This window comes from Diabrotica virgifera, chromosome 2 (assembly GCF_917563875.1).
Source record: "Diabrotica virgifera virgifera chromosome 2, PGI_DIABVI_V3a".
Classification (NCBI taxonomy): Eukaryota; Metazoa; Arthropoda; class Insecta; order Coleoptera; family Chrysomelidae; genus Diabrotica; species Diabrotica virgifera.
Window position 1 is genome coordinate 5,707,762 of NC_065444.1, and position 24,017 is coordinate 5,731,778.

At 32.8% G+C, this 24,017-nt stretch overlaps 1 protein-coding gene across 1 annotated transcript in view; it reads left to right on the plus strand.

Moving 5' to 3' along the window:
- Positions 1–24,017, plus strand: part of LOC114324661 (KH domain-containing, RNA-binding, signal transduction-associated protein 2-like) — a 1,309,325-nt gene that overhangs the window by 649,018 nt on the left and 636,290 nt on the right. The window lies entirely within an intron of this gene.

Genomic DNA, 24,017 nt, shown 5'->3' on the forward strand with positions numbered 1-24,017 from the left:
TCATCTGTCAACTCGTTGAAAAAACATATAGCGCAAGTATATGAATAATTTCAATATATCTCTATGGCACCTGCTAATATTAAAAATTTTTAGCTCAGATGGATTTGTTAAGAAATTTTTTATACAAAAATTGCTCTGATTTTTTCAACGAAAACTTTTCGTTTATAAATTCGCAAAGCCTGTGTGTTATTGCGTTGCCGCTCCTGCAATACTTAGATCAGATTTATCGATGGATTCTTATGTAGTTTTCTTCTTCTGAATCCAAATCTGAAAATGGCATTTCGATATCTCTAAACGTGTTCGAAATAATCGACCTCAAAATCTGAAATGTGACGTCACAATCCTTTTATTTTCTGCCGACACACCAAACGTCAGCTGAAATCGCCGCTAGTAAGTAGGATAGTTTTTTAATCTCGATTTGTTAATAGACAAGGCGAAAACGGCGGGTTCATTGGGAAAAATATTCCCATAAGATTTTTTTGCATAATTACATTCGTGAGACATCCCAGAATAAGGTTCAAGAAGTCGCCCACGTGAAAAGTGGGCCAAATTTTTTTTAACAATTTTTTTTAATCAAATTGCAAAAATCAATGTTTTTGGCCCGGACAATTTATTTGTAGGTTTTTTGGAACATTTTGGATAAAAAAGGTATCTTATAATTTTTCTCCAAAGTTGATCTTTTTCGAGTTATAAGCAATTTAAAATTGAAAAAAACGGAAAACGGCGATTTTCAACCCTTAATAACTCGATTAAAAGTTATTATTATGAAAGTCAGAAAGTGACTAAATCAAAGTTTAATGCCCCCCCTACAAGTTCCCGAAGAAATTTTTGTCATTATTTTATTACTAAGCTGTTATTTTTAAGTAATAATATTGAGCGCCATGCACGTGGTAGGCGGCCGTAAATGTGAGTGCAAGTAAGATGCACAATTGGACTGCCGGAGTGGCATCTCTCTCGCACTCAGCATTTACGGCCGGCTACCACGTGCATGGCGCTCAATATTATTACTTAAAAATAACAGCTTAGTAATAAACTAATGACAAAAATTTCTTCGGGATCTTGTAGGGGGGGCATTAAATTAAATTGATTTAGTCACTTTCTGACTTTCATAATAATAACTTTTAACCGAGTTATTAAGCCTTGAAAATCGCCATTTTTCGTTTATTTCAATTTTAAATTGCTTATAACTCGAAAACTATCAACTTTAGAGAAAAATTATAAGAGACCTTTTTTATCCAGAATGGTCCAGAAAACCTACAAAAAAATTGTCCGGGCCAAAAATATTGATTTTTGCAATTTGAATAAAAAAAACTGTTATAAAAAATTTGGCCCACTTTTCACGTGGGCGACTCCTTGAACGTTATTCGTGGATGTCTCACGAATGTAATTATGCAAAAGAATCTCATGGGAATAATTCTCTCAACGAACCCGCCGTTTTCACCTTGTCTATAAGCAAAGCATAGGATGGCATAGGTTATTTACATTTGAGTTTGACACTTCGTGAATGTCAAACTAAATTTTAAATTTAGTATTAATAATAACATATCATAATAACATATCAACGACATTTGACAGTGAATTTAATTATTAGGTACATAAAATAAATAAGATGTTCAAAAATACAATTTGGGTATATTTTAAAAGCAATAATTTATTAACAGCTTTAAAAAGGTTTATATGAGTATACGGCCTCCCCTTTAATGAGAGTACCTAATGATAAATGGACTGTTCCATTTGTTATGAAATGAAAATTGTTATTATAGTCGGTTCGCTAAACTCGACACAACTAGCTAGTGATTTTAGTACATAATTTTTTTGTTTTTTCCGAATTTTGCCAAAATTAGCAAACTAATCCGAATTTTGCCAAAATTGGCAAAATTACTAATCATTTCTTCTTCTTCTTCTTCTTCTTCTTCTTCTTGTGCCAATCCTATCGGAGATTGGAAATCATCAAGGCTACCCTGACTTTGTTTACAGCTGACCTAAAAAGTTCATTAATGGTGCAGCCAAACCACTCTCTCAAATTCCGCATCCACGACATTCTTCTACGGCCTGGATTCCGTTTTCCTTCTATTTTTCCTTGCATTATATTTTGAAGTAATGCGTATTTATGACCTCTCATCAGGTGACCCAAATGCTCGAGTTTTCTTCGTTTTATCGTTAATAAAATTTCTGGGTCTCTTCCTATCCTTCGTATTACTTCAAGATTTGTGATTCTTTCAACCCAACTTATCGTCAGCATTCGACGGTAGCACCACATCTCGAAACTTTCAATATTTTTTATGTTGTTCTGTTTGAGAGTCCAGGCCTCTACACCGTATAATAGCGTGTTAAATACGTAGCCACTTAGCATTCTTAATCGTAGAGGGATGCTTATATCTCTGTTGCAGAAGAATTTTCTCATCTTTATGAAGGTGGCCCTGGCAATTTCGATACGTCTTTTTATTTCATTGTTTTGGTCTCCAGTTTCGTTTATTAAAGTTCCCAAGTATTTATAACTTGATACTTTTTCAATTTGAATGCCGTTTATACTAATATGTGCTGGTTATGTCATGATTTTACTGAAGACCATATACTTGGTTATTTTGATATTAATGTTTAAGCCATAATTGTTGCAAGCAATATTTATGTTTGTAAGTAATCGTTGTAATTCTTCTACTGTTCTTGCAACTAGTACAGTGTCGTCTGCGTATCGAATATTATTTACAACCTCTCCATTGATTACGATTCCTTCATTTGCTTGCAAAAGGGCTTCTTGACAGATGCTTTCACTATATACATTAAATAGCAGTGGTGACAAAATGCATCCCTGTCATACTCCTCTACGTATTTCTATTGCTTTTGATATCTCGTTTTCTATTTTGATGTTAGCTTTCTGATTCCAATATAAGTTGAGAATTATTCGCAGATCTTTATTATCTATGTCTTTTCTTTCAAGAATGTCTCTTAGCCTATCGTGGCGTACTCTGTCAAACGCTTTTTCAAAATCGATAAAACATGCATGTACTTCTTGATTAACGTCTAGGCATCTTTGTGTAAGAACATTCAAACCGAAGAGAGCTTCTCGAGTACCTAGTCCTTTTCTGAACCCCATCTGTGTATTACTAATATCTGACTCCAACTTTTGATAAACTCGGTTGTGGATGATTTTTAGAAATATCTTTAGTAGATGGCTCATTAAAGATATTGTTCGATGTTCTGAACATTCTTTTGCATTGGATTTCTTTGGCAGTGTAACGAATGTAGACAGCAGCCACTCTTGAGGTATAATACCAGTATTGTATACTGTGTTAAATAAGTGCAATATTATACCTATTGATTCATCATTCAAGAGCTTTAGTAATTCAGTAGGAACCTCATCGGGTCCATTTGCCTTTCCAGTTTTGGAATTTCTAAGTGCCATTTCTACTTCACATTTTAGGATTTCAGGTCCCGTTTCACCATTTACCTTGTCAATGTTATTTCTGTTGTCCTCAAACAATTCTCTTATGTATTCACTCCATCTATTAATTTTTTCTGTTAAGTCTACAATAATATTTCCGTCTTTGTCCTTAAGCAAACTTATTTGATGTCTTCTTTGGGTTCCTGTAAGTTCTTTTACTTTTTTATGTATATTGAATGTGTCATACTTTCTTTCATAGTCTTCCATTTCTACACATTGTTCTTTAATCCATGATTCTTTGGCCTTCTTTATTATTTGCTTGATGTTCTTATCAACATCTCTGTATTTTTCTGAATTATTCTTCAATTTGCGTCTTTCATCCATTAGTTCTAGTATATCTGGTGTCATCCACACCTTATGTTTCCTTGGAGATTTGGTTAGGTGTTTCTTTCCCGTAGTTCTTATTATAGTGTTTATATACTTTAGTTTTTCATCTATGTTGTCTGTTCTGCGGATTTGGTTTTCTGCTACACTGAGGTCGGTGTTGATTTCTTCGCGCACTGTTTGTCGTCGGTGTTCACTTTTAAGCTGACTTAAGTCTAACGTTGGGATGATGGTTTTTCTCATTTTCTTTGGTCTAGCTTCTAACACAGATACTACTGGATTATGATCCGAACCGATATCAGTTCCAGGGTAAGTTTTAGTAGATTTCACGGCATTACGGTATCTTTTTGTCACCATTATGTAATCTATTTGGTTTCTGATTACTTTTTCTTGTGTGTGTTGAGGTGACGTCCACGTATACAGTCTCCTTGGGGGTAATTTAAAGAATGTATTAGTTATTATTAAATCTTCGCTTTGACAAAACTGAACTAAACGATCACCCCTTTCACTTCTATTACCTAAGCCGTATTCACCGACATTTTCTCCAACTTTACCCTGACCTACCTTGGCGTTCAGATCGCCCATTACTATGTTAATGTGTTGTCTCTTTGTTGTTCTCATCACCTCTTCTAAGTTATTATAGAATTGTTCTATTTCCTCTTCGTCTTTGTCTGCTGTAGGAGCGTACACTTGTATGATGTTTATTATGTTCTTATCTTTCAGTTGTATTAACATCACGCGCTCTGAGAATGGAGTAAAATTTGCTACAGCATCTTTCCATTTTTTTGAGATGATGACTCCAACTCCGTATCGATGGGTTGTGGTGTCACTTCCGGCATAATAAAACATACCATGATTAGTTGTGGGGCATTTTCCATTTCCTGACCATTGTGTATAATGCCTAATATGTCTATACCCAAACGATCCATTTCCAACACGGTGTTATCTAATTTTCCCGAAGAGAATAAGCTCCTCACATTCCACGTAGCAATTTTTATGGTTGTCTTTTTCTTATTACAAGAGTTTCCCAGGTTTACGACCGAGGAAGCCTTGTACTTATCTATTTGTCTTCCTCTGCCGGATCTTGGTATCCGATGTCCATGATCAGTATTTCTCCTTTGCATGTCCACCATGATGATTACTACTAGGGGTACTCTATGAGTCCTTAATGCAGTGGTTCCCCGTTGCCTTCTGCATCCTTATGCCGTTGACCATTCTGTAGGGTTCATCCGCCTTCGAGACCGATTTCTCAGTCTCAGGACAAAAGAATGCCCTAACACTTACTAGCTCATCCACCCGAAGCTGTTGGCTAGTAAGTGGAGATTGCTTATACCGGCAATCGCTCGGTGGTTACCCTCACTTAGTTTAGCCTACAGACCAATGCAGTTGCCCAGGGTGTGGCACGTGGAGCCATAAGTGACAGTTGGATGTCTTATGAGGACCAGTTACTTCGAACCATCTCCCGTATATTACGCTCGATGTGGCCGTTCTCATAAAAGGTACTACCTCTATAAAATACCCCAACACCCCTAGTAATTTAGTAATTATTATCATTTATTAGTAATTATCAATCATTTAGTAATTATTAACTATTTAGTAATTTTTTTTGTCAAATTTGTCAAAATTATTGACTAAACTCACTAGCCAGTTGTGTCTGAGTTTAGCGAACCGACTATATGAAATAATATTGTTTGGAATAAAAAATTATGGTCTGATATGTGCAATTACATCCTTCTAATGAAAAAAATATTTGAAGATTTTTCTCAAATTATGGATACCAACAACATTTTCATTTATAACTCTTTTATTTTTAATTTGATGAAGAAAAGTTATTCTTCATAAAAAGCTCTTGATGGTCTAAGATTTATGATGCAACCATCATATTATATAAAATTTTATTAATATTATACGAGGCATATAAAAATATTAATGTCGATCAAGAGTAAAGTACCTTTATAGTTCATAACATTTAAATTAGAATGATATAATTGCACAATAAAACATAATTATTAATTCTAAACAATTTTTCATAATAGCAATTTTTCATATTATGAATTAAAATACTAGCCCGGGAGGTAGTGTCAAATTTGACCGGAGCATTTGAGCATGGCTGGTTTCTTTTTATTTTGGTAGGCGTTCCAAAGCTTATTAACAAATGATGTGTCAGCTGGCCCAAAACCGGGGATTTTAGACAAAAAAAGGTAAAATATGAAAGTTGATGGACAAACGCTACAACTTAAATGTCAAATATTTATATACGTTATTCAATACATTTGATAGCTTTGCTTACTTGGCTCCTACCTTTCACTCAGGAGATCCAGGTTCAAATCCTGACGCGGAAAATTCTTTTTGTTTTTTAAATTGACATTTTATTTTGAAAAATAATTATTTTTATAGTACCACGTTTTTATTATTTATACGAGACAATATAAAAAAATCTATTTGTCTTGTATAGAATCGCAAACTTTGCATTTTTGGTCATAATATTATGATTGATCTTAATAAGCAAATTTGTTGTACATGAACCTCTGAAGGTTCCTGAGTTGGTAAGACCAACAATCTAAGTGGAAAGGGAGACATTATTTGTTATTTTTTTGGACAAACTGTTTTTTCTTAATTTTATATGTTGTAGAACCGAAAGATACAACCCTAAATTTTCACTTTTCTCTCACCAACCCCCATTTTTTAATAGCAATCTAAATATTTCCCTATTCTCTATAATACATAAAAATGAATGTTTGTCTGTACCTATGTCCCTTATGGAATCGTAAGCTATGCATTTGGTAGAAAAAATATAGGTACGCAATATTTTTTAGTATTTTTTGGCTTTCTGGTAATTTTTAGGTATTAAACTTTCAAACATTATTTAGTTTTAAGGCGGTACGAAGTTTGCCGGGTCAGCCAGTTAATAATAAAAAAATATTCTTGGACTAGTGTGGCAAAGATTAAAAAGTATAAATCAATAATTTATGAATTTTAGATTGTAATAAAAAAGCGTCAGCTGCATCATGTACGTTGCAAAAAATGTTAGCTGGCCAAGTGGACATGCCGTGGTATTATAAAAATAACTATTTTTCAAAATAAAATGTCAATTTAAAAAACAAAAAGAATTTTCCGCGCCAGGATTTGAACCCGGATCTCCTGAGTGAAAGGTAGGAGCCAAGTAAGCAAGTCTATCAAATGTTCTGAGTAAGGTATATAAATATTTGACATTTAAGTTGTAGCGTTTGTCTATCAACTTTCATATTTTACCTTTTTGTGTCTAAAATCCCCGGTTTTGGGCCAGCTGACACATTATTTGTTAATAAGCTTTGGAACACCTACCTAAATAAAAAGAAAACAGCCATGCTAAAATGCTCCGGTCAAATTTGACACTACCTCCCTGGCTATACGTAAATAAACAAAGTTTTCGTAATGATAATGCTCGCATTTTCAGCTTGTTTATACTAAAGTTGTTATAATACTGATAAATATACCATAACAGTTCAGTTTCAAAAGTTTATACACTTTTTCTTTCGCAATATACACGGTGTAATCAAACTTCGTACTTCGTCGAAAAAGATACCGAACTTTTAATTTTACTAATAGCTCATTGTACCAAAAACTTTAATAGAGAGTAAAGCTTTCTAAGTGATGGATCCGAAGTCGGTAGTCTCGTTGCCACGTACACTCATGAATCATTTAGTAAATGCATTCTGCCGGAAAGCCAGTACCTGCACCTTGGAAAACTTTTGGAGTGACTTGTCTACAAATGAGCTTTTATTGCTAGCAATACTTAGAGGAATGCAAATTGCTCCGTTCTATCGCTTGGAGCATAACTTATTTGCGCCATGACAGCATAGAAAGGAGCAAATAACAGTCAGTGGCGGTACAAAATCCAAAATAATTGAATAAATGCAAAGATGTCTTAAACATTTTTACTGGAATTGTTTCAGTTTAATGGCGATTATTAGAAAATAGAAAAATATGTCATTTATAAATTAAAACGTCCTCAGGCAGTCAGATCTGTAACTGAAGATTACAAACATGTACTTAACTTTGTCTTTTAACTACCCTCGCTCTGCAATCTCGCGTTGCTACTCTCGCAGTCTATTATTTACTCCACATCCATTAATGTGAGATTGAGTGGTTAAATTAATATATACAAATTGAGTCCACGAGTCTTCACCCGTGCGTCATTAATACCTGGCGAGATAAAACACATATTTGATAACTCAAATTTTAACACAGTAGCTACTTACTATCACTTGCTATTGCGTTTAGTAAAGTTCAATTTCCGACTTATTTCGTATGCTTTAAATGATGACGCACGATTCGTGGACTGAACTGTAGGTACGGATTATAAAATATTGTGCCTTAGCTTTTACTTCTTTTCGTATGCCCATGGCCGCGTTTAGGTCAAATGACGCCCTAGGCAATTCTCTAGTAGCCGCCCTTCAAACATGTACCATTTTTGCGAAAAAAATGCAAGCAGAATTTTTTATTTAAATAAGAATGTTAGGTTCTTCGAATAATGTTTGGAAATGTGTTAAAAATATTCTTTATTTTACATCAGGCGTAATGTTACATATTACTATTATGAGTTTATTTCAGCGTTTTGACCTGTGCCCAAGTGCATGATACGTTTTAACGCATGATACGTAGAAATTGCCTGTTTGTAGGCGCGCCTACTCGTTCGATTTTAAATGAGAGGTGCATTGAAATCATTACTCAAGTACTATGTGTTTATAGCTTTGTTTAACAATAAAAAAAAATTTTTTAGCAATTCAAATAATCAAAACCGGTATAATTTGATATAAACTTTTAAATGCGGTAAGCAGAATTGCTATTTTATTTTTTAATCCAAAGTTATTCGGGTTCAAAAATTGCAATTTTTCGATATTTTGAAAGTTCAACCGCGTTATCTCGAAAACTATGGTTTGTTTTTCTAAGAATCGCTGTTATGTAATTTCTCAAGTTCTTTGTTTATAACAATCTTATCGACATCCGGATCAACTGTTAACCAAAAAATTTGTGTTCTACGGGACAAAATACATAAAAAAACTTGGGTAAGTTCATCTGAATAAAGTAGGCCGTTGTAGCCTTTTTTGAGTTTTTTTAAGTAAGTTTAGTAAGATGTTTGAGTTTTGTAGGTAAAATTGTATTAGTTACACATTTTTAAATAATTTTAAAACAAAATTCATGCAAGTCTCACTTTCCGCTCACACCGTACATATGCCCATAATTTTTTTTGTCTTTTTATTATAACTGTAAGATAGTCTTAATGTTTTTCTTTCATTTTCAATTTGCAAAATTTAGATTGATCAATTAGTTAAAAAATTATGGTAAATTAATTTAACCGCACGCTTCGCACAACGCTGTAATATTAGTGCGCCAATGTTTTTAAGAGGGGCGACTTGAGCGTTATAAAAGCTGTAGTTTTAATTTCTTTAAGCTTTATATAAGGTTTCATGGGTAAAATTTTATGAATTTTTCAATAGCTAAAATATTGTTCAATAGAACAAAAATCACAGTATTAATTCACTTTTTAAATACCAGTTAATAAGTTTTTTAAATATGTCAATTTTAATGAAATTTGGTAGGCGATTTTAGCACATTACAAAAATTTTCTAAGCGAATTAGGAAGGTTCCAAGTGTAACCTAGTGATGGAAAGACAATGAATAAGGTTTGCCCCCTTATTTTATATTTATTGCTATTTTGCAGCAAGGATAGAAAATTTAATTAGGTATCTTTGTTTTATTTTTATACGACTTTGTTCCAAAATGAATCGTTTTAAAATTTTAAAGTAAATAAGCAAAGACAGAAAAAAAAAAGAAATTTTTTTAAATTTTTAAATATTTTATTTTTTTTATTAATGTTAATTTTTCATTAATAATTTTCAATTTAATTTTTATTCCTCTTCATAATAAATGTATGTGTTTTTACATTAATTGTACTAAATTTTTTCCATTTGATGTATTATCCACGTATGTAGTTAGGGTGCGTAATTATATCAAAATAAAAATGTAAAAGCTGAATAATCATCGAAAATGAAATTTGAATTTTATAGGGGAAATACAGAATTATAAGATACTAACTTTATATTCACAAACATTTACCAAGACCAGTGAGTATTGAGATAAGGTTATAAATACAGTTTGTTGACATGGCTATTACTAGTATTTATTTAATATCCGATAATATCTTTTTTATTGATAAAGTAACAGTCAAATATAAACGAAAACCGAAATGTACAAGCAAACGAAATTATCTTAAATGACGGTTTAAGTAGAGATAAAATAAAAAATTATGAATGTGGTACATATTTGGCTGTTAATACAGGGGAGTTCGTTAGGAGGGTCCGAAAAAAAAATATATCATTAGAAAAATTCAAAATCGTCAAATTAAGATAAGGTAAGTAAAGTACATACAAAAGAGTGATTTTTTAAAAGTCTGACGATTTGAGCGAGGCTTAAGGAAATGGGTGAGTCCCAAAGTTTCACAAGAAAAAAGCGAATAACGTCAATTATTCCGAGAAATGAACGTCAGATCGAAAAACTAAAAAATACGTGTTCAATATTTTTCAAAAATCTATCGAATGATACCAAAAAGAACCCCCAAGGGAGAGGAGTGGGGGGTAACTTTAAAATTTTAAATACGAACCCCGGGATATTTCACGAAATGAACATCAGATCGAAAAACTGCAAAATACACGTATTAAGTATTTTTTAGAAATCCATCGAATGGCACCAAACACGACACCCCCACGGAGGTGGGGTGGGGGGTTACTTTAAAATCTTAAATAGGAGCCCCCAATTTTTAATGCAGATTTCGATTCTTTTGGTAAAAATAAGCAACTTTTATTAATTTTTTCGACATTTTTTCGAATAATGGATAGATGGCGCTATAATCGGAAAAAACGATTGTTGGAAATGAAAAATTAAATTAAAAAATAGAAAGTCCCCCACTTAACCCAATGGAAAGTCCATGGAAAACTTAACTTAACTTTTTTTGGTTTTAGGACCAACTCTTCACAACCCAATAGGTCACTATAACGCTCGAATAACTGCAAATTTAGCATACTTTTCTCCCCTAGTATAAGGCTCATGAAATATATGTAGGAAGAACGTACACCAAAGTAAGAACGTATGTCAGGTGAGACAGGTATGTAAATAAGTCTGGTGAGGCTTGCGACATTAGTAAAGTGCAGCCTGTAAAGAGAGTTCAGGAAAAGAAGATGAAGGGAGTTTAAATGAAAATGTTACGGTGGATATTGGGTAAGATTAGAAGGGATACAATCAGGACCGAAATTATTAAGAAAAGGTTCGACGTAAACACAGAGTCATAATAAGGTTCAAGTACAAAGACGGCAATGGTTTTGTAATATAAATAGGACATTCTGTATAAAATATGTTTAAACCTCATTCAAAGTAATTAATCGATGTAGCGGAATGGGACGTTTCATCGCCGCCGGTTCATCGCCGCCGTTTCGATGCCGCCGGTTCATCGCCAGTCCATTTTATCGCCGGCCGTTTCATCGCCGCCGTCTCATCGCCAGTTAGTCAGTTGATCTTGTATTATGGGAGATGACACACACGACGTTAAATTCAGTTCAAAACTTATGACAAATAAATAGATAAAAAATATTATTATATTAATTTACTGTTCTATTTCTACTTCCTCTAAATTTGATACTAAACAGTATTAAATTTGTAATGTTAAATTATATTTTATATTATAAAAGTTTAAAAGTATATTAAAAGATTAAGTATGGCAACGGGAATGGTCATATCTCGCATTTCCTAGAATTCCTAATTAATACTAAAAATAAATAATAAATGACCCCCTCCGTGGCTCAGTGGTAAGAGCGCCTGCCTTTGGATCGAAAAAATCCGAAAGGTTGTGGGTTCGAATCTCACCAGGGTCAGAAATTTTTCATTTATTATAAATTAATAAATGAATGATTTCTGTCCTTGTGGGATCGGTACTCACCGGAGGGACCGCAGACGTTCGGATACAATTAGCGTCTCTTTGTAAAGACAGTGACGTCGACTTTGCAAAATAACAAGACACTTACTCAACACACACACTACACATGACACTATTAGGTACCTAACTGTTCAAAATTATCGTACCTACCATGCCAATGGCCATTAGTTGTCGAGGCATTAGCTAAATAAAAAAAAATAATAATAAATGTAACTGTCGAAAATTGGTCGAAAATGGGGAAATATATCAGTTAGTGATTAACTGACTGGCGATGAACCGGCGGCATCGAAACGGCCGGCGATGAATCGGCCGGCGATGAACTGGCGGCATCGAAACGGCGGCGATGAACTGGCGGCGATGAAACGTCCTAGACCCCGATGTAGTATCTGTTCTTGGATTCATTAACCGCGAGTAACATTGAATTGTCATGTTTGTTATTATTTAAAGGTGTATATAAACGTTAACTCGGGCGAGAAAGATATGATTATTGTAGTTAGCAAGTATTCACGTTTAGGATAGGTCGCGTTATTATTAGGTTTGTTCTAGCAAACAGTCAAACTAGTCAGAAACCCTCAGCAAACAGTTGGTCAGTGAGAGAACATAATACAGTCACCAGTGCTATTCCCTCTACTCGCGCTGGTCGACTATTTGCTGATGGTTTCAAACCGTTTGAAACTGATTCTAGAACAAACCTATTGTATACAACTTATGGTTGAATCACCGATAGCTCGATTTAAATATAATGTTATCTGAACAACTGAGTTTTAATTAACTTGGAAGAGAAGGTATTAACAACACACTTATTTATGACAGTTTGATGAAGTGGGCCGTAGCAATGAGAACTATGTCAACTGTAGAGCTGTTAGAAATTGAGGGAAACAGAGGTAGAGGAAAATTGAGTAGGGTATGAAAGGACTGTGTGGCAGAGAACCTAAAAAAGAAAAGGTTTAAATGAAAAAGACATTATTGAAAAAAATGAGTGATGAAAAGGAACAGCCACCTCTGAAATGGGAAAAGCTGAGATATAAAAAAAAGAAATTTTTAAAAATGTTTGTTTTTTAAACGCTTTTCTTTAGTTTAATCGTTTGTGTCAATTTTTTAGACGTTAATTTGACTGCCTTTTCTTCAATGCAAATGAATGAAAATTTGCAGACACATGCATTCGCGGGAACAATACACGAATAGTCAATAAAAAAATTATTGTTTATTAATTGTTTAAATAAAAAAAAACGATTTTAATGCAAAAGGCTTAAATTCTCTTGTTTTTTACAATGAAGAAACTTAAAACTTTTACAGATTGTAGCTAATTATATGACCTATACCTAATTTAACTTTTTACGCTAATTGTTTGCGTTATGATTCATAAATAAACAATAAAGTTTCAAATTTTTTGCCGATTCCGACTATTGTTCATGTTTGTACATAATAATATTATGTTTTATACATATATTTTAATAAACATGACCATATAGGTATTTTACTGTTTAAAAAGTGTAAGACTAAGAAATAAAAAATAAAAAATATGAAAAAAAAATTTAAGAAACGCTTTTCTTTAGTTGCTAGCGACTAAAATTAAAAATATTATAATAAATCAACTAAAAATAAAAAAATAAAAAAAATTCAAACTCGAAGGATTATATTCGAAAAAAAAAATGTTAGACAGATTAAATATACAAAAATCTCACACATTCGTTGAAAAATTGAAAAAGTCTAACACATTCGATAAAGAAAAGCGTGGGGTGCATCTTCATCGAATAAACGGTTTTCGCCCCACGCTTTTCTTTAACGAATGTGTTAGATTTTTTAAATTTTTTAACGAATATGTGAGATTTTTGTATATATAATCTGTCTACCAGTTTGTTTAATAATCCTTCGAGTTTGAATTTTCTTTATTTTTTGCATTTTAGTTGATTTTATTATATTTTTAATTTTAGTCGCTCGTAACTAAAGCAAAGCGTTTCTTAAAAATTTTTTTTTCATATTTTTTAATTAAAATTGTCATTTTATTTGATCATATTCCCTTGCTCTATTAAAGTGTTTTTTTTTCTGTTTCAGGTAAGTATTGTATCATATTTTTAGAAAAAAGGGGTAAGTTATAAATTTAAAATATACAACTACATAAATTAAGTATTTTTTAACTAACTATTTTTAACGAACTCTACAAGCAACAGAATAAGTTGACGTATTGGTTAGTGAAATTCCTTTATAGTTCATACGTGATTCCTTTTTTCATTCTTTAGCCATTATTTTGTTGTCAGGCCTTTTTTATTATGTTTGATGGATTTCTGTCATTCGCACAACAAAAATTATTTATAAAGTCTATGTAAAATTAGACAAACTATGATAGTCCAGGATTACTAGGGCTATCTTCTCCCGGTAAGGGTGGTTAACCCTTATCCGAGGGGTGGAATGATTAATAGTCGTTTCACTGTTGAAGTTGTTTTATTATACTCGCATGAGTACAAGCTGGTAGCAACCTACGTAACGTCGTCTCGCGGAGTGTAGATGACACTATCTTTTAATGTGAATAATCTTACATCTAATAAAATAGAATGACGAATGTGGAATGTGTAATGAGGATTCCCTTATTATGTTTTGGTTGTATAAATATATTTAAAAGTGCAAAGTCAGCGTCGACCCTGAAAAGTGTTTATAGTGGCTGTATGTATAATTACACCTCACGATCTAGGTCAACAATGTTTATGTAACGAAAGAAGGTTGGAATTGTTTATGATGACATTTAAATAACCGAAAGAAATTAGCGTAGATAATTAAAGGGTGTTTTTAAAAGATATCTAATGAGTACAGATGAATTCTTGTACAAAACTGATACCTAAGGTATGTGCAGGTAATAACGCCAGGTTGGTAATATCGCCAACTCGTGATTTCTCAGAAAGTACGTTTGCTAAATAATAAATGGCAACATGGATATGTTCCTCATAGTATTCTAAATCACGTGATCATGTTTGCGATGACCTTAGATTTGTCAGCTGTGTTTATGACAGTTGAATATCAGTATTCGGTGTAGAACGAGTACCGTTTATAATTTTACATCTTTTGTGTTTATTAGATTGGAGCGGCGTTATTGATGAGTAATATTATTTGATTTCAGTAATTTGTACTTTGTTTCCTAAGGAATAAAATGATGTATTCAGATTTTTTAGATAGTTTTGCTTATCTTCGAAAACCAAATTACAAACAATTTATGTGCATGTCGGTAATATCGCCAAGTCCAATGGATGGTAATAACGCCCTGGCGTTACCATCCCTTCTTGGAGTTTTGGTTGCCTTGGCAGCTTTCTCCAGATACGTCGAAGGTTGGAAAAATTAAAAAGCGCTCTGCCGTAGAGTCATCGACAAGCAACAGTGATTCTGATGATATAGAGTTAAGTGAGATGGAAACATCAGATGAAGAAAAACATGACACTTCATTTTCAGATACGCTAACCACTCCAGATTATGGTACAAAAATGTAATTGTTCTTAAATACTTACTTATTCTTATTATTCAGCAAATATATCGTTTTGAAGTATAATGTTCAATTGTTAGACCGTATTGCATTCGAAATAATAGGTTGGAAATATCGCCAAAGATGACTTTTTTTTTTAAATTGTGCAGTAAATGTGTAAAAATACTCAAATTATTTTTTTAGTAGATTCTACGTAATTTCAAGTAGTTCATTGAACAGCTCAAGTTGTGACATATTTTTTAATATGACCCACTATCCAACAAAAAAATTCTAAACCTTAGCTTGGCGATATTACCTTCAGATACCTTACGATATTTTAAAATTATGTTTGCTTTTTGTGTTAATAAAAATTGTACAAGCTAAATTGTGATATTAAAACCTTTAAGCAAAATGTTTTCCCGAGTCGTCTAACAATCGCTTAACCGTACACGTACACAACAACATAAATTTTCATGAAATACATAAATCCCGAACTTTAAGCGGTTGGTGTCTACATTCTATCGGCGAGATGTTCAGAATTGGACAAACACGGTCGTTTGTCTGATGTTATTGTTACCTCCGACGACAATAATCCCGATCTAAATACTAAATCCAAGTCCTTGAAGTTATTTATAATTTGTTATGTAACACGAACGAATATAAGCTGACAAATCAAACAAAAACAAGGCTACATATTAGATGATACTATCTAGCCGTTCGTATAAAACGTTTTGACAATTATTATTTTTGCACAATAAATCATTTTCTACGTCACTGAATTTTACACTAGTGATGGTAAGTGATTTCACTAATGGTGATTTATTCACGGTGAATTAAAAATAACTGGTAACGACCGTTCCTTAGTAACTTTAATAACGGTGACTGGTGACCACATATCAGATATCAACTTCGCATTCACTCTCTCGCAAAACGTGCTTATTTATAGAATAAATCTTATAATATTCACGGTGAAATTGACGTAACATCTGGCGATTATTAGAAACCGTGAATTTTAAATAACGATGTAGTAAATACTTATAACAAATATTACCATATTTTAGGTGATCGCGATGTGAGGAACAGCGATTATTAATATGGGGATTTACAAACAGTGAATTTAAGGGACTGTAAAATACAATGTATTTTATGTTATTGCAGACGTACTTATTGAATATTTATTCTTTCATAAAAACAATCTTAGAAGTATATAAAAAAAATTACTTGGCAAGCGTTGTCAAAAAAATTTTGTATTGCTTTTTTAAATGGATTACTTTATTGTTGGTATTGTGAATTTATATTATAAATAAGTCAACCATGTAGTTGCGTTAAACATATTCAATATCAGCAATATGTTTTTATGGTATCCCCTAATACAGAGTAATCGCTATCGTGTTTATTTTACAATTATTGTCAGTACCTGTTACTGTACATAAAAGAACGGCGATCGCGGTCACTGTTTAAAATCACGGTTATCTAAAAATCACGGTCACTGATCACAGCGTGATTTAAAAATCACCACATTCACCATCACTATTTTACACGCACTTTGCTCATATTAGATAATATGGATTTTCAGGGCCTATTTTACCACTAGGCCCGTGAGGCACCGGCCTCGGGCCCGCATTTTAATGAGGCCCGGAAAGATCAACAAAAAAATTTTATTGCATTAACAAAATAAATTTTCAAAATTCTTTCATTTTACGAACAGGAAATAAATGACTCCACTGTTGATTTTCAAGCTACTTCCCTGGCACAAGTACATCTCCGTCATCTCCTATAGAAAACGACAATGTCAAGAACTCTTTTCCTAGCGATATAGGATATTGGTCAAAAAATTTAAATCTGGAATTTCAACAATATTTTATAAATAATCAACAGAATCAAAATATTGATAAAATTAGAGAGTGTGTTACACAATTAGATAATAATAAAACCAGACATTTTCCAAGTGTGATTTTTTATAAAACGAAAGCTAATGGGGAAAAATTCTTCGCGAGTGGTTAGTGTACAGTCCTAAATGTAGCCGTGTTTATTGTTACGTTTATAAACAGTTTTCCACAAAAATTGTTCTTTTAACTTACGAGTGGTATAACGACTGAAAAAATATCAACAGGACTAGGACAGTTATTCAACATGAAACATGAGCGATTCCCTGAACATTTTAAATCAGTTGTTACGTATGTCAAGAGAAGTAGTACAGCTGGACAAATTGTAACATTAATGGAAAAAAATATTTAGAAAAAAAGGAACATTGGTTCTTCAACTAATAATAGCAGCCATTAAATTTTTGTCCAAGAACGGTCTCTAATTTAGGGCAGTGGCGGCTCGTATAACTTTAGGAAGGTAGTGCCAGAATCCGGGCAGCTGCCTAAATTTTTTGTGGCGGTTTTACGATATGGTCAAAAAGGATATAAAATATAAATAGAGTATCACGATAAGCTGAATTTAATTGGGTTTTTATATTTAACTTACCAAGCATTGAAAAGCTAAAAACGTTATTCATGTGCACTTTAGATTTTTCATGGGATTTCAATTTCTCCCATATATGTACAAGATCATCGGTGCCTTTGTTTGACCAAGTCTCGTCACCTCCAAACAAAACGCATACAAAACAGAAGAGTTTATTAGTTTGTTCGCAACCACACAACCAGCTATTTTTATCATAAATAATTTTATTAAACTTACGACAGCGAAGTTTTGTCCATTTCCACTTTGTTTTTCAATTTTTAAATCGGGTAAAGGCCGACCGAGTTCTTTAATTTGTAGTTTTTTTTCTAACGAAAAACCACCAAAAGAGTTTTTTAATATACTAATTTGATTCATTGTCAATAAATAAATTAAACGTAGAAAATAATCAAAATATTATTTTTATACCTACGACACCCACGATCACAACGCACTAACTAATAATTACAAATTAAAAAATATAGTAGAGTATAAACACAAATATACAATACAGTAGTAGACAATAAACACAATAGCGTCAAGCGAACGCGTAAAGAAACTAGAAATATGTAGATCTAAAACATTGTATCTTAAGATCCACTAACTTCCTTTTCGAGATTTCGAGCCGGGCACGGAGACTCCAATTTAAACGTATGTTAAAAGTGCAATACCGCTCTCTCTCTGTCACTTACACAGGATGCTCATACAATCTTTCTCTTTTCTCACGAGCCACTATGCCGTTCGGCACTGGGATTTTTATGATTTTCATCCTTTATCCGGTCAGCTGTGGGTGGCCAGAGTCGGTAGATTTGCATTGCGCTACACAGTTGCCAGATTTGATATAATTTATAAAAATAAAGAGAAATATTCACAAAAAAAATAAACAGGCATTAAAATGTTTTTAAGATAAAAAATATGTTTCTGCATAGTTAGCAAGGTAGTGCCATGGCTCTATGGCACTACCTCACGGGCCGCCACTGATTTAGGGTTCAAGCACCAAATTATTTAGAAAAGGAAATAACATATATATTTAAACAATGTTTAATGGTTTAAATGTAAATTTTATTTATTGTTATTAAAAATTTAAATTTGTGGTACAACTATATTTCTAGTAAATATTTAATAAAATTTAAAATGTTATTATTATTATTAAATTATATTTAGGGGCCCGAAACTTGTGTAGTGCCTCGGGCCTGATTTGAAGTAAAATAGGCTCTGTGGATTTTGTAGGTTCCCCTTCGTCCACATGATTATTGTAAGAATTGTCCTTTTCATCATTGTCGCGTAATTCTTCAACAATATCTGTAATACTGAAGGTAGGGCTATATAGATATGTCAATGGCAATGGAAGTAAATTTATCCAAATCTATATTATCGTTACGGACTGTAGAAAAGAGATAGACAAGGAGATTATTCCTTGAAGGACTGGTGGCATTGTAAAAGTGGTATTGGGTGGCAGGAAAACTATTGTAACATGTTCTAATGAAAATTAGACGTTACGTTATCCAGCAAAGAAGCACTTTTCTAGATTGTTCTTCATTTTATTGTTAAATTTATGTAATCTTGTCCTACATTCTGTTGTCATCGAAGCTTTTTTGTTTGAAACCCATTCTAAGGGTAATTTGTAAATATTACTACCCTTAAAATACCGGAGATGTTTACTTTTTCCAATAACTAATGGATCTTCTTTCAGACCTACCATATTTGCACATAGCAAAATAGTCAAACACTGTTTTGATGCCTTCTTCCCTAGACATTTTCCATTTCTTAATCCAAATGTCTTGTTAGGCATAGCTTGGTAATAACGCCCTGTTTCGTCAGCACTGTATACATGTAGTGGAGAATAATTCCTTAATATCAATGGTAACTTCCAGTCCTCTGTGTCGCCCAAATTAATCTGCAATCTCAGCACAAGTTGATTTAACCAACCATCCATTTGATGCTGCAAAATTTTCTATCTTCAAACTGCATACTCGAGTCCTTTTTATTTAAAAAAGTTGTCATATTTCGCCGCTACGGGCGCTGACATAGTTTCGTATATCCCCACCTTGGTCACTCACGAAGCGAATAATAATATAAGTATCAATGTAGTGTAAAACATTTGAAAGTTCCGAACTAAAATCCACAAAATAAAAACTCCAGGGTTCATAAAATTCGTTTAATGAATTTTATCCTGTTTATTCCAATAAAGCCGCAATGAAAATATATTGTTTGTAATCCATTTACAACCCTTAGATAGTCCATTATATATTTTTTATTAGGTTTTGTGGATTTCCGTAGCCTTTTTATCGTCATTCCAGATCCGGCAGCCAAGGTTACATTTCACATAAATACCATAAAGTGGGCCCGCGTTATCAGTGTGATGATTCATTAGATCTCCAGCGAAAGCATTTTGAAAGTGTCAGAAGTTATTTTTTCGTCAATAAATTTTTATTCTGTATAAAAACAGCAACGGCCTCGTGAAAAATATCTTAAAAAGGATGTGAAATTTGATTATTATTCAAATCACCCTATAAGATAGAATAGTTTCCCTTTTCACATAGACAGGATGCTAGTAAATGAGTGCGATAAACTTTAATGAGAAATTTTGCATAAAAAATAATGTTTTCTCTATAAATATATAGCCGCAAATGCTTCGTTTCCGAGATACGGGGTGTTTAAAATTTTCTTACAAACTTACGATTTATTTATTACTCTAAAACCGGTTGAGTTATGCAAATTAAATTTGGTGGATTTTAAGAAGTAGTTATTGCCCATTTTTTATTTAAAAGTAAGAATTTTATATTCATCATTGGCGCGCATAATGCCTGCGTAATGACCTGAATTAAAAAAAACCCTTTTATGCAAAAAATAACTTATCCCCCAATTAGCATTTTATTAACGCGTTAAGATATTATATTTTTTTTTTTGTTAAAAACGGCGCCTTACGTAAAAGTGAATAAAATAGATTTTTTGTCAAAAATTAAAGGAGAAATGGTTTTTAATTTGAAATTTCTCAGTGGCGTACAATATTTCCTTTCTTTAAGACCATTACCCATATTCAGACCTTTACCCATATGTGCGCCACTGAAGAATATAACATTTTTAATTAATTTACATCTTAATGTTATAACAGGCAAAATAACTAACTCGTAACCTCAACAAATTTCATTTACATATATCAACCAAACTCAGAGCAATAAATAAATTGCCAGTTGGTAAGAAATATTTTAACACCCTGTATATCCTAACCTAAACGAAGTGAACACACATATATATCAAAATTTATTATTTTTCATGAAGAATTACTCCCTGAACTTTGTCACACTTGTTTACTAAAACCCTATTATGATGTATTAGTTATTCTTGCCCTTTGTTACATTTCATACCTACGCCACTGGACAATTCTAATGGTGTTATAATTGTTTTTTCCAAACATTTTCTTTGGATAAACTCTTTCATACAAACGATTTCCATTTAGAGGATCATTTGCATTTTAAACGTGGGGGGTGCAACTTTTGTATGCAATTTTTGGATTCTACCGCAAATTAAGTCAGTTTCTATAAAGCTTTTAAATCAAACGTTTATTTTTTATGATTCTCATGAAATCAATAAAATTTATTACTTGCATTGATCGGCCACTATAGAATTTTCATTGCTAGATCCTAACCGTCAAAACCTGTAACATACAATTTTTATTAAGTTTTAACCAATATGGGGCATTTGAAAATATGCCTAAAAACGCTGAAATTAAACTTTTACCTACAAAATGATTTAAAACTTTTAAAACTGATTCCTTTCGATTGCAAAAGTACGTTTTTTGAAATTACATAATGATAAGGGAGCAAAGTATGCTAAATGTGCAGTCACTAGAGCATTATGGGGACGTCTCTAATAAAAGTTACTTATTTTTACCTAAGGAATCCAAATATGTAATAAAAAATGGGGGCTCCCATTTAAGGTTTTAAAGTAACCCGCCACCTCACCTCCGTGGGGGGTCGTGTTTGGTGCCATTCGATAGATTTTTTAAATATAATGAATAAGTGTGTTTTTCGATCTGATGTTCATTTCGCGAAATATCACGGGATTCTTTTTAAAATTTTTAAATTTACCCCCCATGCCTCTCCGTGGGATGTCGTGTTTGGTATTATTCGATAGATTTTTCCCACCCATTCACCCATTTCCTTACGCCCCGCTCAAATCGTCAGATTTTTTAAATATACACTGTTTTGCATGTACTTAACTTACCTTATCTTAATCTGACAATTTCGAGTTTTTTAAGGATAGATTTTTTTTTCGGTCCCCAGAGCCAATTTAAGAGCCAATATAATGGTAGAGGTACATTTTCAGGGTACAAGGTTTCTCCCCATGTAATAATCTAACGTGCTCGAGCAACTGCAAAAAACCCCGCTTGGGCTCCCTACATAAATTCAACCCACTGTCTTCTTCGTGGAATAATTTTCCGTGACGTGAGATCATTTGTAATGTGAAAGTTTAAATTCAGAATTTTTTAGACATATTTCAAATGCCTCTTATTTGTTGTTAAAACTTAAAATTGAAATTTCATGTTATAAGTTTTTATGATTAGGCTCAAGCAATGAAAATTCCATAGCAACCGGTCAATGAAAATGATCAATTTCATCGATCTCATAAGAATTGGAAAAAATGGCAACGTTTGTATAGGTATTTAACAGCTTTATAGAAACGAACCTCTTTGTCAACAAAATACAAAAAATGCATACGAAAGCTGCACCCTTCACCGTAAAAATAATTCTGATTGGTGTCGATAGGACACTCTCATAAAAAGATTTCGAATATTACCGTCGAGTTGATACAAATTTTTTATAAAATTTGATTAGGAAGGAAGTGAAAGAAATGAATTTAGCCTCTTCCAAAATAACATATTATTTTTCTTTGTTCGAGTCCCATCTTCGATATGGCCTCCCTTTTTGGGGTTCTGGTACGGCTGCCCAATCTGATGTTATTTTTAAATTACAAAAAAAGAGCAATAAGATATCTGTTTGACCTCAGAAGAACAACACATTTCAGAAGCTACTTCAAAGATCACAGGATTCTAACACTACCTTCTTTATATGTATATTTTAGAAACTGTTTGCGTAATTCGTAAACATCTACATGTCTTTCCAGCAAGACCTAGACATGACTATTCCACCAGAAATTCTACCTTTGACATCTATTTACCGATCCCGTCCAGTGAATTAGTAAGGAAATCTATATTATATTCTGCAAAAAAACTTTACAACCATCTCCCTCTACAACTTAAATCTGCAACATCGTTTCCCAAGTTCCGTAAAATGAGTAAAGTATATTTATCTGAAAGACCATATTATTCAATAGCAGAGTTTTTTAATCAATAACTAAGAAAGTACAGTATTGTTATTTATAAGTAGAATATTACTCTATATTTGAGTGTCATATGGAGCAGCTTAACTTAAATTATTAAATTTCTTAACCCTGCTGTCCCGTTCGAGTCAACTACACAAATGTACTGTTCGGGTCAATATGACCCAACTATGGTTTACGCTCCTTAATCGAAATAAAATAAGCTAATGGTGATAAATAAAACTTTATTAACAATAAATTATGGTTAACTAAACAAAAATTATGTTATTAATGTAACTTAAACCTTCTTAACAAAAACAAAAGACATTTTTTCTTTCAAAAAAGCCTAGTAACAAATATCTACAAAAATTTAATTCAGTTTACAACTGGGACATTAATAAAAAGAATGGATTTTACAAATATGTTTGTGATGTAATCCAATATAACAATTTGTCTTGTCATCGTTTTTACGGCAAGTTTACAGCGTGTTCGTTTAGCAGGCGGAGTTAGATTTAATAGACGGTTCACTAGCATTTCCATCTTGTCTACTTGTTCATTCTCGTGTCCTTTTTGCCAGTTCGTAAGAGCCTTTAGTTATTGGTATATTTTTTCTGGAAATGATGACTAGATTCATTAGTTTTTTCCCAATTCCTCAAGAAAAATTCGCCGTTTTCCCAATTGATTGGTATTCCATTGGATATTTATTGATGCCCATAATACGAACGCGTTGTAGGCAGAAATGTCCAGTAGATTATAAAAAACAATCATTGGCCAGCGATTTATCTCTTCTCACATATATACGTGCCAACAAGCTAATCTAGAGTATCCATTGCTCCCTTATTGGAATTGTAATCTAAAATAATTTGGGGCTTTTTCATTTGATGAAAATGATGCATGATGCCTCGATTCATGATGCAAAGTACTCATAAGAACAACATTTTTATTATTTTTGGGAATATTGTCAAATCTTGCATGAAGCAAAAAAGACGAGCTATGAACTTCTCTATTCGCGATTTTTGCTGAAAGCTCCGGTTTATTTTACTTATAATCCCAGGCGTTGTATCTAC